General features: G+C 50.8%; 1 protein-coding gene across 4 annotated transcripts in view; it reads right to left on the reverse strand.

The window, feature by feature from the left end:
* PTK2B (protein tyrosine kinase 2 beta) overlaps positions 1-15,097 on the reverse strand; it is a 125,197-nt gene that overhangs the window by 73,157 nt on the left and 36,943 nt on the right. Inside the window, exon 1 of one of the 4 annotated variants that reach the window (XM_051831887.3) lies at positions 3,039-3,455. The exons of 2 other annotated variants lie outside the window; for them this stretch is intronic. The gene's annotated coding sequence lies outside the window, so the exon portion shown is untranslated. Of the gene's footprint in view, positions 1-3,038; positions 3,456-15,097 lie in introns of those variants that run through there. One more of the 4 variants, XM_089327216.1, reaches the window with a different exon arrangement.

The following is a 15,097-nucleotide window of genomic DNA, read 5'->3' on the forward strand; positions in this document are numbered from 1 at the left end:
TGTATGGGCTTGAAACAAGACGGTACCCCTGCCACTTAATTCAGACTGCTTTCCGAAGGCAAGCTAGTTCAGCAGGAAGCCACTCATACGTGCTGGCCTGGTTGCCCATGGTGGGGAAACGTACATATTAAGGGGAGGGATGTGGCTCATTCACACAGGAATGTTCATAGCTGTGCTATTTATAAGAATGACATTCTGAGAGCCAGAACAAAACGCTCAGGGAAGTGCTCGGGGGAACGCTAGGCGACGTCCCTAATGATAAGCGATGATAAAAATATGAGTAGTAGTACATGAGAAGATGTATATAAAATGTGTTAAGTGACACAGACTGGGATTTACATACTGATTGAAACTACATGAAAACACAGCTACATTTAGAAATACAGTTAACAGATCTTAAGTTCTCTTACCGTTATCTTGGTTAAATATACACGAGAGTATGTAAAGTCCATTGCACAAGGGTAAAAGTTGATCCTCTTCTGCGGATCTGCCTCTGGCTGCCCTCACACAATCTCATCTTCTATACTTCCCATGTGGCCCAAAGAACTCAAGGAGGGAGCAAATAGGCCCTTAAAATTTTTGTTTCTAGGGGCTGGTGCTGTGGCACAGTGGGTTAAAGCCCCATCCTGCAGTGCCAGCATTCCATGTGGGCGACGGTTTGAGTCCCAGCTACTCCACTTTCGATCCAGCTCTCTGCTATGGCCTGAGAAAGCGGAAGATGGCCCAAGTCCTTGGGCCCCAGCACCCACGCACGAGACCTGGAAGAAACTCCTGGCTTTGGATCAGCTAAGCTCTGGCCATTGCAGTCATTTGGGGAGTGAATCAGTGGAATGGAAGACCTCTCTCTCTTTCTCTCTCTCTCTGGCTCCACCTCTCTCTTTCTAACTCTTTCAAATAAATAAAAATTTTTAAAAAATTTAATTTCTGAATCCCATCCCAAATCAAGATGGGGTAAACAGGGCAGAGAGGCAGCTCCCTGAGATCCCACCAGGGAGGCATGGGACAGAAGTGACCTGCAATGCCCAGCTGTCCGTCAGGAGCCCTCAGTGTCTCGAGGGTCTCTGCCCCACCACGACCCCGGTCTCCTCTCTGTCCCTGAGACCCAGAGCACACATCTTGGGCAACCGTCATGCTCCCCAAAGGGCTCACTGCTGAGACAGAGCAGCGGCTAACACCGAGCACTTCTCTAGCCCAGGGCTGGGCCAGCACTTCCCGGGCACACAGGGTAGCTACTGGGGTCCCTTCAGTATTTTTAAATAATATTCTAGGTGACTGTGGGTTTTGTACATTTTAAATTGAAATTGTGAACCTTTAAGGTGTGTAGTGTGATGTTTGATGTACAAACATAGTAAACTGATCTTTACAGTCAAGCTAAGCAACTTCCATCTTTCCACACAATTTCCACTTTCGCGTGTATGTGGTGAGGACATTTAAGAGCTCCTCCCAGCGCATCTCATGTCTACAGCAGAGCGGGATTCACGTAGTCCTCACGTACACAGCTGATCTCTGGAGACTATCCCTTCTACATCCTGAATACGTTCTGTGGAGCAAAGGTGCAGCATGAGGACTATATGCGCAGATCTCACGTGTACAGGTTGGTCCTCTGGCCCACGTCTTCCACTTCCCACCCCTTGCACCACCCCCCAACATCCCAGGTGATTCGAACATCTGCCCAGGGAGGGTGAGGACCCACTGGTTTGGCCTTAGTGCACTGGTGGGAACTAAGTGCCTAAACTGAGCAGTGTCTCAGCTGCAACCAGGCCTCCCAATTTCCAGACTTCAGGCCTTCCAGGACCAGGGTTCTGTTCAATAAACACTTGGTGTAGTGAGATCCCAGTGAGTTAAACTTCAATGCAGGACCTGGGGGCCAGCACTATGGCACAAAGGGTTAAGCCCCTGCCTGGGATGCCTGAGCATGGGTTTGAGTGCCAGCTACTCCGCTGCAGATCCAGCTCCCTGCTAATGCGCCTGGAAAGACAGCAGAAAATGGCCCAAGTATTTGGGTCCCTGCCACCCTCGTAGGAGACTGGGATCCAATTCCAGGCTCCTGACTTCAACCAAGATCATTGTCCTGTCTCTACCTCTCTATCATTCTGCCCTTCAAGCAAATTAAAAAAAAAAAAAAATCTTAAAAAAGCATACAGGTCCTTGCAGGGATTCTGGGAGCCTTATTTCAGGGCACAGTGGAGGCTTCTATTTCAGTTTCTTGTTGCTACCAAAGTCCTCTGTTGGGAAATGGGCAGAAAGAGAAGAAAGAGTTGGTTCCAGTTATTCAGAGCTCAGAGAAACAGGGGGAACTTCGGTCTTTTACAACTCCAGCCAACACAGGGCCAAAGATGGGAAACCTTGAGCGCCAGGGCCAGAAATCCCCCTGCTACCGCCTTCCCCAGCCTCCCTCCCGCCATCACTGAGTCTGGAGCAGCAGCTGTCTTCCCTGGGTAGAAAAAGAAAATAAAACACAAAGGGAAAACCCAACTGAAAATTTCCTGAGCATACAGGGTGGCAAATTCTTCTTGGAAACGGGCAATGGGGAGAAAGGCCTCAGGGACCCACAGTCAGGGCTGAGCAGGGAGAGCCCTGGCCACTGACTGCTGGAGCTGGGGTGGTTGTGAACAAGACCCTGCGAATGGCAGTTTAGGTGACAGCTCAGCAAGGAGGCATCTAAAAAAGCCGCGGTGCTTTCCCCAGGGCACAGTTCTCACCAGGTGCACAGCCTCACTCAGAAGTGGATTCTTGCCTGCCCCACACGTGATTAATGAGGAGAAATCTGGGGCACAGTCAATTAAAGTAAAACAAAACCTCCAATCATTATGTGCATATTCATTGCACAAAGCGCTTCCATGGTTACAACTGAGTTGTACACGTGTACAATTGAGAAAACCGTTCTAGTAGAGAGGAAACGGCGTTGTCCCGTTTAATGTTTAATTTAAAGTGATAAATACTTCTAAAGAATCACTTCAGCTTCCTCTTCACACACATTCGACCCAAGCCTGCAAAGAAGAAGGATCCCGGACTACTTCCGGCCCCTAGGCACTTACTTTCTCTTCACGGCCGTGCTGGGTGCAGACTAGAATCCTAGGATTGTCTCCGTAAAAACCATGACGGTCGCTCCCCCGACACTGGATCAGAGCCTGTGTTTGGCATAACGGCCCCCGGCCCTTTCTTCCTTTAGCTCTTCTTTCACGGAGGTTGAGGTTTCTGAGGCACTCAGGAAGTTGAAGAAAGAACCGAAACCCACTGCTCCGCAGCTTTACCGCAGGCAGGAGCAGGGAGAGAAGCTAAGGGCACTGCCCGACCCCTTCCCAGCAGGACGCCGGCCGGCTGCGGGAGTGGGGGCAGGGGAAAGCAGAAGTGGGCAGCAGGTTGTGAGGGTCATGTCCACATCCAGGATTTCAGGAACTCCAAAAGGAACCTGGTAGCTTTGGGATCTGCAAGGAGGGAAGGCCTACACTTCCGGGAATGGAGAGGCCTACTTCCGGGGAAGAAAGTCCTTGTCAAGGTCCCTGCGGGTGCCTAAAGGTCAACCTTTAACCCCCATGCCCTGAATCTATAAAAGGAGCTCTCCCAATCTCTAATGTGCGACTTCCCCGGCCCCCCGCTCTGTTGGGGCCGTGGAACCTTGCCCGGGAGCGGAACCCCAATAAAAGCCTGTGAATTAATTGATTTGTCTGCCTGGGAGATCTGTTACGCGCCAGACACCTTACAGAACCAAGTTCTACTTCTCCCTTGTTGACTGAGAATTTTCTGGCCACCTCATTGACGCAGGCACACACACACACACACACACACAGTCACCAAAGCTTAAGAGAGCACATTCTTTGGAATGGTATCCAACTCAAAGCCCAGAAGGATCTCAGGTGATTGGAGCAGGAAACCACACCTGTCTGGGCCTCCAGTTTTCCAGAAGTGAAGGCATTAAGTGAGAGGAACACTTTTCCAACAGTCAGAAGCATGAGTATGTCCAACTATTTAAATTCACAGCTCAGTTACAGAAGGGGCTTAATTTTTTTTCCTACTTGGCATCCTTTTATTTATTTTTTATTTTTTAAAGATTTTATTTATTTATTTGAGAGGTAGAGTTACAGACTGTGAGAGAGAGAGACAAAGGTCTTCCTGCCATTGGTTCACTCCCCAGATGGCTGCAACGGCTGGAGCTGTGCTGATCCGAAGCCAGGAGGAAGGAGCTTCCTCCAGGTCTCCCAAGAGGTGCAGGGGCCCAAGGACTTGGGCCATCCTCCACTGCTCTCCCAGGCCACAGAAGAGAGCTGGATTGGAAGAGGGGCAGCTGGGACTAGAACCAGCACCCTTATGGGATGTCGGCACTGCAGGTGGAGGATTGATTTATTGCGCCTTGGAGCTGGCCCCGAAGGGGCTTAATTTTTCCCAATCTGGCTGAGGGAAACACGATGGGTCTAGGGAGAGGAAGCTTAGAGGTCTTTCCATATACCACATACACATTTTAGACCTGACCTCAAGAAGCCTATAGGAAACAGTTTGGATGAGATCTGTAGACATTGCTGGTGGTAACTGGATGCCTCCCAAGGCCACTCCCAGGAGGGGCAATGACACTGGGGGTGGGGTGGGGGTGGAGGCAGCGGGCTCAGCAAGCACATGGGCCCTGTGCAGATTTACTGGGCCTGAATCTGCCCTGCAGCCGCCTGCTCTCTCAGGATTTGGGAGCTGAATGGGCTTTCAAGGTCGCACACTCCTGGGCCTTCGCCATGGCCTTGCAGCCCACACATGTGACTCCTGCCCTCTGCTCGGGCCTCTCAGAACTGTGGTCCCTGCTCATCCTTGAGCCGAGGTGGTGGCAACCACAGCCCCCTTTGTCCCCACAGCACTGTCTGAGCAGACTAACCACCCACTCGTGGGTTCTATTCTCGGCTGTCAACATCACCATCATTTGTCAAGTGCCTAATGGCATGGCTGTGTGCCAGGGGAGGGAAGGAGGAATCTAGAACACAGGCTGCCCTGCTCACTGCCGCAGCCCACGGCCCTTCTGGGAACAGACAGGTTGTACCAGCAAGATACTGAGCCAGACATGAATGGACACGGTGCATTTCTTATGTACAGCTGGGTTCACCGGTGCATAACTGGGGGAGGCCTGCAGAGCCCCCGGGGGGCAGAAAGTCTGGGTTCTGGTTCTTAACCCTCCACCACCCAGTAGATGAAGATACCATTTTTTACTCCAGCCCCCCAGTGCAGTGCATGGGTAATCATTCGCCCACAGGGACTCACCCGCATGATCAGAACATTATAGGATTTAGCATTGGAAGGGGACTCAGACATCGTCCAGTCTGATGGTTTCCAGAACCTGGATGGTCCTCAAGAGGAAATCATTAGAAACACAGATGGTCTACTCGGGACTTACCTGTCAAAATGGGGAGGGGGAGGTTAGGCAAAGTGATTTTTATGTCATGGAAATGACTGGCTGGCGGTTGGCCATGCTGACACCAGAGAGAGAACATCAGCTGTCAGCTCAGACCCTTGATTCAGAGCAACGCTGGATCCAGGCTGAGGTGTCCCCCTAGTCTGAGTCCTGGCTCTAAGACTGTGGGAACTCAAGGTTCCCTATGGGTCCTGGACATCTTCCTGGTCAGGGACTGCACTGTTGCCCCAGAGAAATCACGGCTAGAGGCATTTCTGAGTCCATGCTGTCCTAGTGTCAAGGACTCACAGATAAAGATTACTGGCCTGCTCCCTCCAGCCCCTTCCAAATTCATGGAATGGCAGACAGGGATCCAATTCCAGATCCTGCTCTGCAAATGACCCTGGCACTTTAGTCAAGCTGATCTTTGGGTTCAGGTCCCCTCTGTTCAAACACAGAGTAAGGATGGACTCTCGGTCACTTCTGGTCCCATCTGCTATTGGATTGACAGCACCTCGAGGCCAGAAGGAAGCAGAGACATCACTTAGCCCAGGGCTTCTCTCGGGGAGCCTGGAGAGACTGATGCCCTCAGTCCTAGGGGCATGTGGATAAGGTCTTGTAATAACCATGTTTCTAGTTTATGGGTTGATGCTTGGACATCTGGAGCTTTGATGACCCTGCAGGGAACGCTCCTCCAAGAGTTAGCCAATTCTTAACAGCCCAGCTTCCATATGCAAATCAGCCAATCCAGAGCCCATATCCCAGCCCCTCGTTTATCAGTTCCCGCACTCTGGACCGCTCTGCACCTACCCTAACCAACCCAGGGCCAGGTAATTCTAACCAGCTTATCCTGCCTGTTCCTCCCATGGAAAACACAATACAGACTCCAACTCACTTCTTCTCTCACTTCTCTGCCTCCTCAGCCACCCTGCTGCTTTCCCCTTGTGGCCCTCACTGCATGTGGGGTCTCAGGTAAGTTTCAGTGTCTTCCTTTGTGGCAGTCCCCCTGCATCTGTGAGTTTCCCATACTTGATTAGAACAAAGCCCAGCTGCCCTCAGACTGAACACTCTGAACCTTCACACTCTGAACCTCTGGGCTCAGATGAACTCCCCTCTGGGCTTCCAAATCCCCTCCAGCCTACCCCCGTGTGCCATGCAAACATTTTCACTATCTACATGTACCGTTCACGACAGAGACTGAGAACCCCCAATTTGGCAACCTCAAGTCTAACAAGTGCCTGCTCTCTGCAGCCCCTGCTGCTGCCCCTCAGCCCTCACTGCCCAAATGTCCCAAGCCTCTCCACTTCTGAGGAGCAGAGGAGCACTGCTTGTACTAACCTGCCTCTCAGCGCTGGTGGCCCCTGAGTGGATTTCTGCCCACTGGGGCACACAGAATTGGCTCAATCCCTCTTCCCCGCGAACTCTCTTCAGCTTTGGAAGAGCAGCATGTCCGGGTTCTCTGGAGGCCTTTCTTCTCCCACCTAAGCACCCCCATTTCTTTCATCGCGCTCAGGCACTGGGATGCATGTTTCCTACTCTGCTGTGATGCTGCGGGATTCCATCCTGGGGTCTATTTATCAGGGTATCTCTTGCTTTACGCCTGCACATGGAGGACAGAAAGATGGCCAACCTCTATATGACCACTTCCAGTTTCTCATGGGCGCTTTCATGTGAAATCTCTATAATTTTTAAATGTTGGTACAAACTTAGAAAACATGGCAAGCCAAGGAGGAGCTGTCAGTCCTCTCCCAGGCCCTTGCCCACAGCCAAGGACCTCAGTTGTTTGGCTTCTCCTTGGTTGGAGAGGACAGAGTTTTCCCACCACCCCCGAGGGCCCCTTCCCAGCGTAGAGCTGAGGAAGGACTGGGCCATGGGGGACTCTTTAGACAGCAGCCTAATGGAAAAGCTCGTGAGAGTTCCAGGGCAGCAGGTACCTGATGTGTGCCTTGAGCGCGGCCTCCTACCGCCTTCCCCTCTGCTCGCACTAAGAGAGCCCAGCACGCTGTTAGCATGGGCTCTCCACTGGGGCGAGGGACTCTGAGGCTCAGGCCGGGGTTTTTTTCTCCTTACCCAGGGCAGTGGGGACTCACTTGAGTGATGCTGCTCAAGCCTGGCTGGTGGAGGCCAAGCCAACAGGAAAGCAGGTTCCTAGGCTAATGGGGGCAGCCTTGGCTTGGATTTGATGGACAGTTGCTGTGTGACAATGGATGCCTGACCTCTATGCCACCGCTTCTTCTAGCCTTTTATGAGGAGCTGGAAATGCAGCCTTTTAACATGAACTCTTTTTTAAAAAAAGATTTATTTATTTATTTGAAGGGCAGATTTATGCAAAGGAAGAGAGAGAGAGAGAGAGTCTTTCATCTGCTGGTTCACTCCCAAAATGGCCGCAATGGCCAGAGCCATGCCAATCTGAAGGCAGGAGCCAGGAGCTTCTTCCAAGTCTCCCATGGGGGTGAGGGGCCCAAGGACCTGGGCCATCTTCTACTGCTTTCCCAGGCCATAGCAGAGAGCTGGATCAGAGTGGAGCAGCCAGGTCTTGAACCAGCGCCCATATGGGATGCCAGCACTGCAAGTGGCATCTTTACCCACTACACCACAGTGCTGGCCCTGTGAACTCTTTAACTAGTAGATGTTGGCACAAGCTTATAAAAGCCGGTATTAACAAATATAATGCGTGTTTGGATCAAGCCCAGGCCACTAGTTCACACCCTCTGTTCCCAGCTCAGCCAGGGTTATCCCCCTACTCAGGAAAGGGCCATCACCTGGCACAGCCCAGACGTCTTCAGCTTCTCTCTAAGGGCTTTCTCAGCTGCCTCCCTCCAACCACCACACCCCATGCTGGTTACTTTTTTGTGTCAACCTGACTGGTCCACAAGGTGCCCTGATACTCAACATGCTGCTGGGTGGACCTTTGAGGGTGTTTTTGGATGAGCTTAGCCTTCCAATGGTAGACTAAGTGGAGCAGATTCTCCTCCCTAATGTGCATGGGCCGCATCCCATCACTGATGACCTGAATAACAAAGACAGACCTTCCCCAGTGTCAGAGACTTCCTCCTGCCTGAGGATCTACCTAGTCAGGACACCGGTTTCCTCTTCTCTTTGGAAGCAAACTGGAATACCGGCTCTTCCTGGGTTTCCAGCCTGCCAGCTTCAGCTCCCTGGGGTCTCCACCTTACAGACTGCAGGTCTCAGACTTGCTGGCCTCCAAAACTGCATGAGCCAATGCCTTGGACTAATTTCTTTATAAACACACATTCACTTCTGATAGGTTCTGTTTCTCAGGGGGACCTGACTGATACACTCCCCTTCACCAAAAGGTAGCTGGCACTTGTAAGAAAAGCCTGATCATTTATCAAGTGAAATGCTTTTTCTGGCCCTGTACCTGGCCCTGGTACCTTATTTCTAGTGTTGAGTATACTAGAAACAACTATTTTTTATTGCAAGCTTCTCATGGCAGGCCTGGTGTTTAGCAATGTATATATATACTTCCTATATAATGCACACAACACCCTGTCCCCCTAGTAGACCTTATGAGCAGGCTCTGCACCTGCTCCTGGACCAGGGCTTGGTACAGGGGAGGTGATCAATAAATTAAGACAGGCTTGAGTAGCCAGGCCTGTCTCCAGTGCCTGACCTTGACATTCACACCTACAGCTCTCTCAGCCAACTGGAATGGCCAGAGTTTAGCTCCTTTACAACTCAGCAAGCCCTTGTCTGCCCTTCCCCCTCTGTTGTCCTCCCCAACAAGCCAACCGATCTGCTCGTGAGCTATCCACCGAGGTTTCTAAAGACTAATTTGGGAGTCTAACCACAGTTTCATCTGTAAAAAGAAGACAAAACCAAGAGAGGAAACCCACGGCAAGAGCCCCAGATCCCCCTCTTTTCTCAGAGTTGCTTTCAGGTAGCACAAGGGCCCAGCAGGTCTGACACCCAGGTGGACCACAGAGAGAAAAGGCTGACAGCCTTGACCCTGTGCAGGAGGAAGATTTCTGAGGCAGTGCTCACTTTCCAGGAACCACCATCCCCATGCAGTTTGCATTGCTCTTGAGTTCCTGCTGGGTCCAGCTGCACAGCAAGCTGGCAGATAAAGGACAAAAAGAAGAATACATCACGTACAGGCAAGGGGTAGGGGAGGGAGGGAGCTTCAGACAAAACAATGCAAAGTGAGAGGCTTAAGAGGCTTGCATGATCCATGATGCACCGTCAGACCCACCTGTAGCAGAAGGCACAGAGAGGAATGACTAAGAGCTTGCCCTGAATGTGGTCACACATACAAGCCTCCTTGTTTGCTCCTTGGTGACCCTGCCCTCCCCTCCTCAGGATTGAGGATATATCCCCAATTGCCCTGCTTTTTCTTGGAAGCCATTTCAGTCCATAAATACACTGGGTACTGAACATCTGCTTTATCCAAGAATGACAATAGTCCGATTTCTCTTTCTGTCCTCTGCAGCATCAAGATCCCACTCTAAAGATTCCAATACAACACAGCTATTCTGTTAACCACATAGTAAGGCACGAGGAAAACTGAATGTCAGAGTGCTGTGATGCCTACCTTAACTCCCAGAAGTTCTGAGACCCTGAGCATAGCACTTCCCCAGAGGGACCTCAGTTGCTTCATCTAAATAGGGGGGGATTGGATCAGTTCTTACATTTTTTTATTTAAGTCCTTAATACAGGTTGAACATCCCTAATCCCCAAATCCACAATCTGAAGTACTCCAAAATCTGAAAATGTTTGAGCACACACAAGTGGAAAATTCCATATTTGATCTCATGCAATACATTAAAAACGTTGTATAGAATTACCTATATTTATAAGGCATGTATGAAACACACATGAATTTTGTGTTCAGATTTGAGTCCTATCCCTGACACCTCATTATGTATTCACAAATATTCCAAAATCCCCCAAAAAACTGAACTTCAACATTTCTGGTCCTATGCACTATGGCTAAGGGTTACCTAACCTGTGTATGAACTCCTGTGTTACCTGACCTTGAGTGTTACCTGACCTTGAGTTTTTGGCAGGTCGGAACCGCTGATGCCTCCAAGCCTAGCCCGAGGCCTGGCCATAACAGACCTTCCCTCCATGTTCTTATGAGGGGGTTCTGTGATTATAAGATGCTAGAAGGAGGGCTAAAAGCAAGGGGTGGAGAGGAAGGGGGTCTCAGGGCAAGGCTTTAGGAGGGAGGTGGTGTTTGCAAAGCACTGGAAAGGTGGGGCAGAAAGAGAAGATGATATTCCTTGCTTCTTTTATCCCAATATCACAGCTCTGTTTATTCTGAGAAGCAACCAGCTGCAGCTCCAAAATAGACATGCTGAAAAACGCCTCTAATGACAGAGAAAGCCTCTGTGGGAACAAGGTTGGAACAGCCCTTTCCAAGCGACAGGAACACAGAAGCGCCGAGGGAAGGCGGACACTCCTGGGGTTCTTTCTACTTCTGCCTGCCTCTCCTACTCCTTCCCAGCCCGAGAAAGCCTTGGTTCTTCTTCCTAGGGGCCCCAGGCCATGGAAGCCCACATAATAGAGCAGAGGGAGGCCCTGCAGTCACTCCCAGGCCCCAGGGAGAGTGGTCAGTTCTCCCCTGACAGGGGTTCCACGCCAGGTGGGACAAACGGTGTTCTTGTCCATGGGCCCGAATATCTTTCCAAGCTGCTTTGCTGAGAGCAGGAGAGATAATGAGACAAACGATGGAACTGGAGCGTTTGTTAAGCATCTGGGTTATTTGTGTGTATGCCCCTGCTGCCAAAGGAAAATTGTACTGGACAGAGCTAAAGAGGCAAGGAGGACTGTTTTCAACTCTATTGCCATGAGCAAAAAAGAATGATTTCAACTCCTGCTCAAGAGTGGGGCAGCCCGGGGGTCTACAGCAATAGGCAGGGTGAGGGCATCAGTGCAGGGACAGTTGCTAAGAAGAGAAGGGCTAGAGAGCAGTGGAGGCCACAGGGTGGGAGCGGGGTTGCTTCCCATGTTGGGCTTAGTAGGCCAAGGCCATGGCTTGCCCAAGAGAACCCTTGGAGGAACCTGGCTCAAGTCTGGTCAAGAAAGGAGTCCTTGTCAGAAGGGAAGCAGTGTTTGTACAAACAGCTATCCCCTCCCTCATCCACTTTAGCAGCCTGGAGCAAGGGAAGTGTGGAACTGGACCCCTAGAAAGGTCCATACTATGAACAAAGCAGGCTCAGCCTGGGCCTGACACCACACTTCCTATTCTGTGGGGTCTGCTTTGTCCTGCAGCTCTTGATGAGGGGTCACAGAGGTCTTGTCTCCCAGTAACCCCTACTGCAATTGCAGGGGACCAAAACAAGGTGACAGAAAGAGAAACAGAGAGCATCCTCTTGGGGACCCACAGCCTGCCTCTCTGTTAAAACGGACACTTGGCTGAGAACAGACAGCTGGGAAAGCCCAGACACCTGTTCAGTTCCTCATCAGCCCCGGCAGGACCAAGTGGATCCAGGTGTCTTCCAGGGCACATGTTCTAGACTTTTCTGTTTGCCCAGAATCCCAGGCCCCAGCTGCTTCCCTACAGCCACTAAAGGCTCTTCAAGGCAGGGCAGAGCTACTGTGAAAGCCAGGGGGCCACGTGGCCATGGCCTTGTAAGACAAAGCACCCTGGACACTAGTTCCAAACGAGTCCATTTATGCCGCCATTGTTTGTGTGTGTTTAAAAGTATTAATCGGTCAAAGTAAACATGTAAAACACATCACAGAGTTTGCTGCCCAATTTTGGCGTTTCTCGCTCTTCATCCTCATTTTCAATCCTAGGAGATTCCCAAAATGGAAAAGGCCCATACATTGCCACAGCTGCACGCGACAGGCAAATGCCTGTCTCCTCAAGATACTGTTTCTTAGGCTGCTGCTCCCGGATCCTCTCTGCCCATGTCCCTGCCTCCACCAGCTCCCAGCAGCTCCCTCTCCGCCCCACACAAACACTCCAGCCTGTACTTGGTCTGAAGGGAGCCTCAAAGCCCGCCCCTTCTCCACCTCTATTCTGCATGCCCAGAAGCTTCACGCGGGACTTCCTGCCTACCTCAGGGATGGATACAGGCTCAGTCTCAAGAAATATGTATAATGCAAAGACAGACTTGCCCAGGAAATACCTGCCAGGGAGTGGGAGGTAGGTAGTGAAGGGGAAGAGGCGGCTCGTGGTCTCTGCTGTGCCCAGAGGCTGCTCTGGTCCTGACCTGGAACTCTGGGCTGGAGTTTCTGGCAGAGCCTGATCCGGCCAGTACAAAAAGACTTCCTAAACTTAATCATGCAAAGGCTGGCCTACCCCCACAAGGACCTGGGGCACCAAGAAGCCGGAGGTTGCCTGGGGAGACTGGGCTGTTTCTGTAGCAGACCACAAGGGTTAGCACGAAACCCACCCCACGTTGTTGAAGAGTGGAGATTAGTCCATAGCCTGGCTCTAAAAGTAGACAGCCTGGCCCCGGGGTATAGAGAGAAGGTGAGAGGTGCTGGGGTGTGGCTGTTGGGTCTGTCCTCAGGGAGGTTGAACTAATTCTAGGGTCAGGGATGGGAAGGAATGGAGCTCCTGGAGACCCCCCACGCTATGACTTGTGTCACTCCAAGAACCAAGAGCATAATTTTCTTTTTGTGGTATCAGATTTCCTGTCACCACCTGGGGGTCACTGTCCTATTTGACAAAGAAGCTTGGTTCAAAGATGGTGTGGAAGAGGAAAGGAGGGAAAGAGGTGAGTGAGCCAGGGCTGAGTGCACAGGAAACACTTGTGAAACTGAGGTATCACTAACGGTGTTGCCGGGAATCCTGTCTGCCCCGCCAGCCTGGAGCCCCGCGTTATCTTATCTCCTCTCAGAATCCCGGAGGGTCAGTTTTGCAGCAGGAAGGTAAATGGCCAACAAGTAGCTTCGCCTTGCCACAAGTACCCTTTGCCTTCTAGCACAGAGCACCAGCCATTCGTAAAAACAACTTTAATACATTTCTACTGGGTATTTTTAATATGCCAGTTACAAATATTACCTATTTAACTTTCAAAGCAAACCAAAGAAGTTACCAATATTATTCTCCTGCCATGTTATCTATGGGGAAATTGAGGCATAGCGTGGCTGAAGTAACTCTCTTGAAGTCCCAGAGCTGGAAGATGGCAGATGTGGCTCTTACTTCCTTAGCCGGTACACCACATTATCCCTCAAGGAAACATATAGGACTTTGCCATTTATCGATGCTTCCAAAACTCATTGAAAAATGGAACTAAAAGAGAAGTTTGCATGCTGAAGTTTGATGCAATGGTTAAGCCATTGCTAGAACGCCTGAATCCCATATCAGAGTGCCTGCGTTTGAATCCTGAACCCATTTCCAGTTCCAGCATAACACTAATGTGCGCCTGGGAGGCAGCTGGTGATGGGGTCTTTGCTCCCAAGTGAGAGACCTGACTGAGTTCCAGACTCCTGGCTTTGGCTTGGCCCAGCCCTGGCTGCTGCAGGCATTTGAGCGGTGAGCTAAGGGATGGGAGATTGTTCTCTCTGCCTCTCTCTCTTTGCCTTTCAAATAAAATGACAATAAATACATTAAAATGTCTTGAAGAGAAATTTATTTTGGTGCAAAAATAAACTGAAGCCAGGGACCAGCATTGTGGTGCAGCTGGCTTTTGCTGCTGCGTGCAATGCCAGGATCCATTACTGAAGCGCCACATCAAGTCCCAGTTGCTCTGCTTCCAATCCAGCTCCCCGCTAATGCACTGGGGAAGGTGGCAGAAGATGGCCGAACAGTGGGACCCCTACCACCCATGTAGAAGAGTCAGATGGAGTTCTGAGCTCCTGGCTTTGGCCTGGCCCAACCCCAGCCATTGTGGCCATTTGGTCAGTGAACTGGTAGATGAAAGATCTGTCTGTCTTTCCATCTCTCTGTCACTCTACTTTTCAACTACATGAATGGATCTTTAAAAAAAATGAAACCCTGGATGCAATTATTGTGAAGGAAAGCAGCAAGGGCTTGAGCAGGTTGCTGTTCTTGCTGAATTGCTTCTTTGCCCAGTGTTGTGCCTGATGGGTCTCCTTGTCTTGTCTACCTTCTCTCAGCTATTGAGGGCTGTTGTGCAGGGCCTGTGTTTACCATCAATTCCATGAGCACCACGGACTGTGGGTGGACACAAGAGAGGTGACAAGAGTGACCCAGGAAGTCGCAGCCAAGCTGGTGAGACACAGTGACACCTACATCACAGCATGGTCACAGCAACAGACAGAATGGAGTTGTACAAGGGAGAGAGGCTAATCTGACCTCTCTGGGAAGGCAGGGTCTGAGCTGGACCTTCAAGGGCAGATAGCTTTGTGAGCGAGAGGAGGTGGGCGGAAGGCTGTCCACAAAGCTCAGGATGAAGATGGGCAAGCAGCAGGAAAGGCTGAGGCTGGCAAGGAGTCCACCAACAACACCAAGGTTCAGAGAGGTGACTCTGCCCCCGACTGTGCACAGGCTGGGTGGCAGGACAAGACCGCAGGCAGCGATTTGGTGCCCGGTGCACTGGTTCTCACAAGAATAACTGGAGTATTATCCAAGCATGGGGCGATAATAAGGAAAAGGGAGGGATAATGAAGGAGGGTGCTCTGAGGCAGAATCCACCAGAACTGTCAGTATCACCCACAACCTCCTCCAGTCAGTGCGAGGAAACGTGGTGAAGTGATTCCTTAGTCAGGATAAGTTTGGGATGCAAAGGACCGTTGCAGGTGAGTAGAGAAAGTGGGATACTCAATACCACTTGCAGAACAATCACGTGA

This window comes from Oryctolagus cuniculus, chromosome 2, assembly GCF_051225735.1.
Source record: "Oryctolagus cuniculus isolate XC-2025 breed Fujian yellow rabbit chromosome 2, ASM5122573v1, whole genome shotgun sequence".
NCBI classification, from domain to species: domain Eukaryota; kingdom Metazoa; phylum Chordata; class Mammalia; order Lagomorpha; family Leporidae; genus Oryctolagus; species Oryctolagus cuniculus.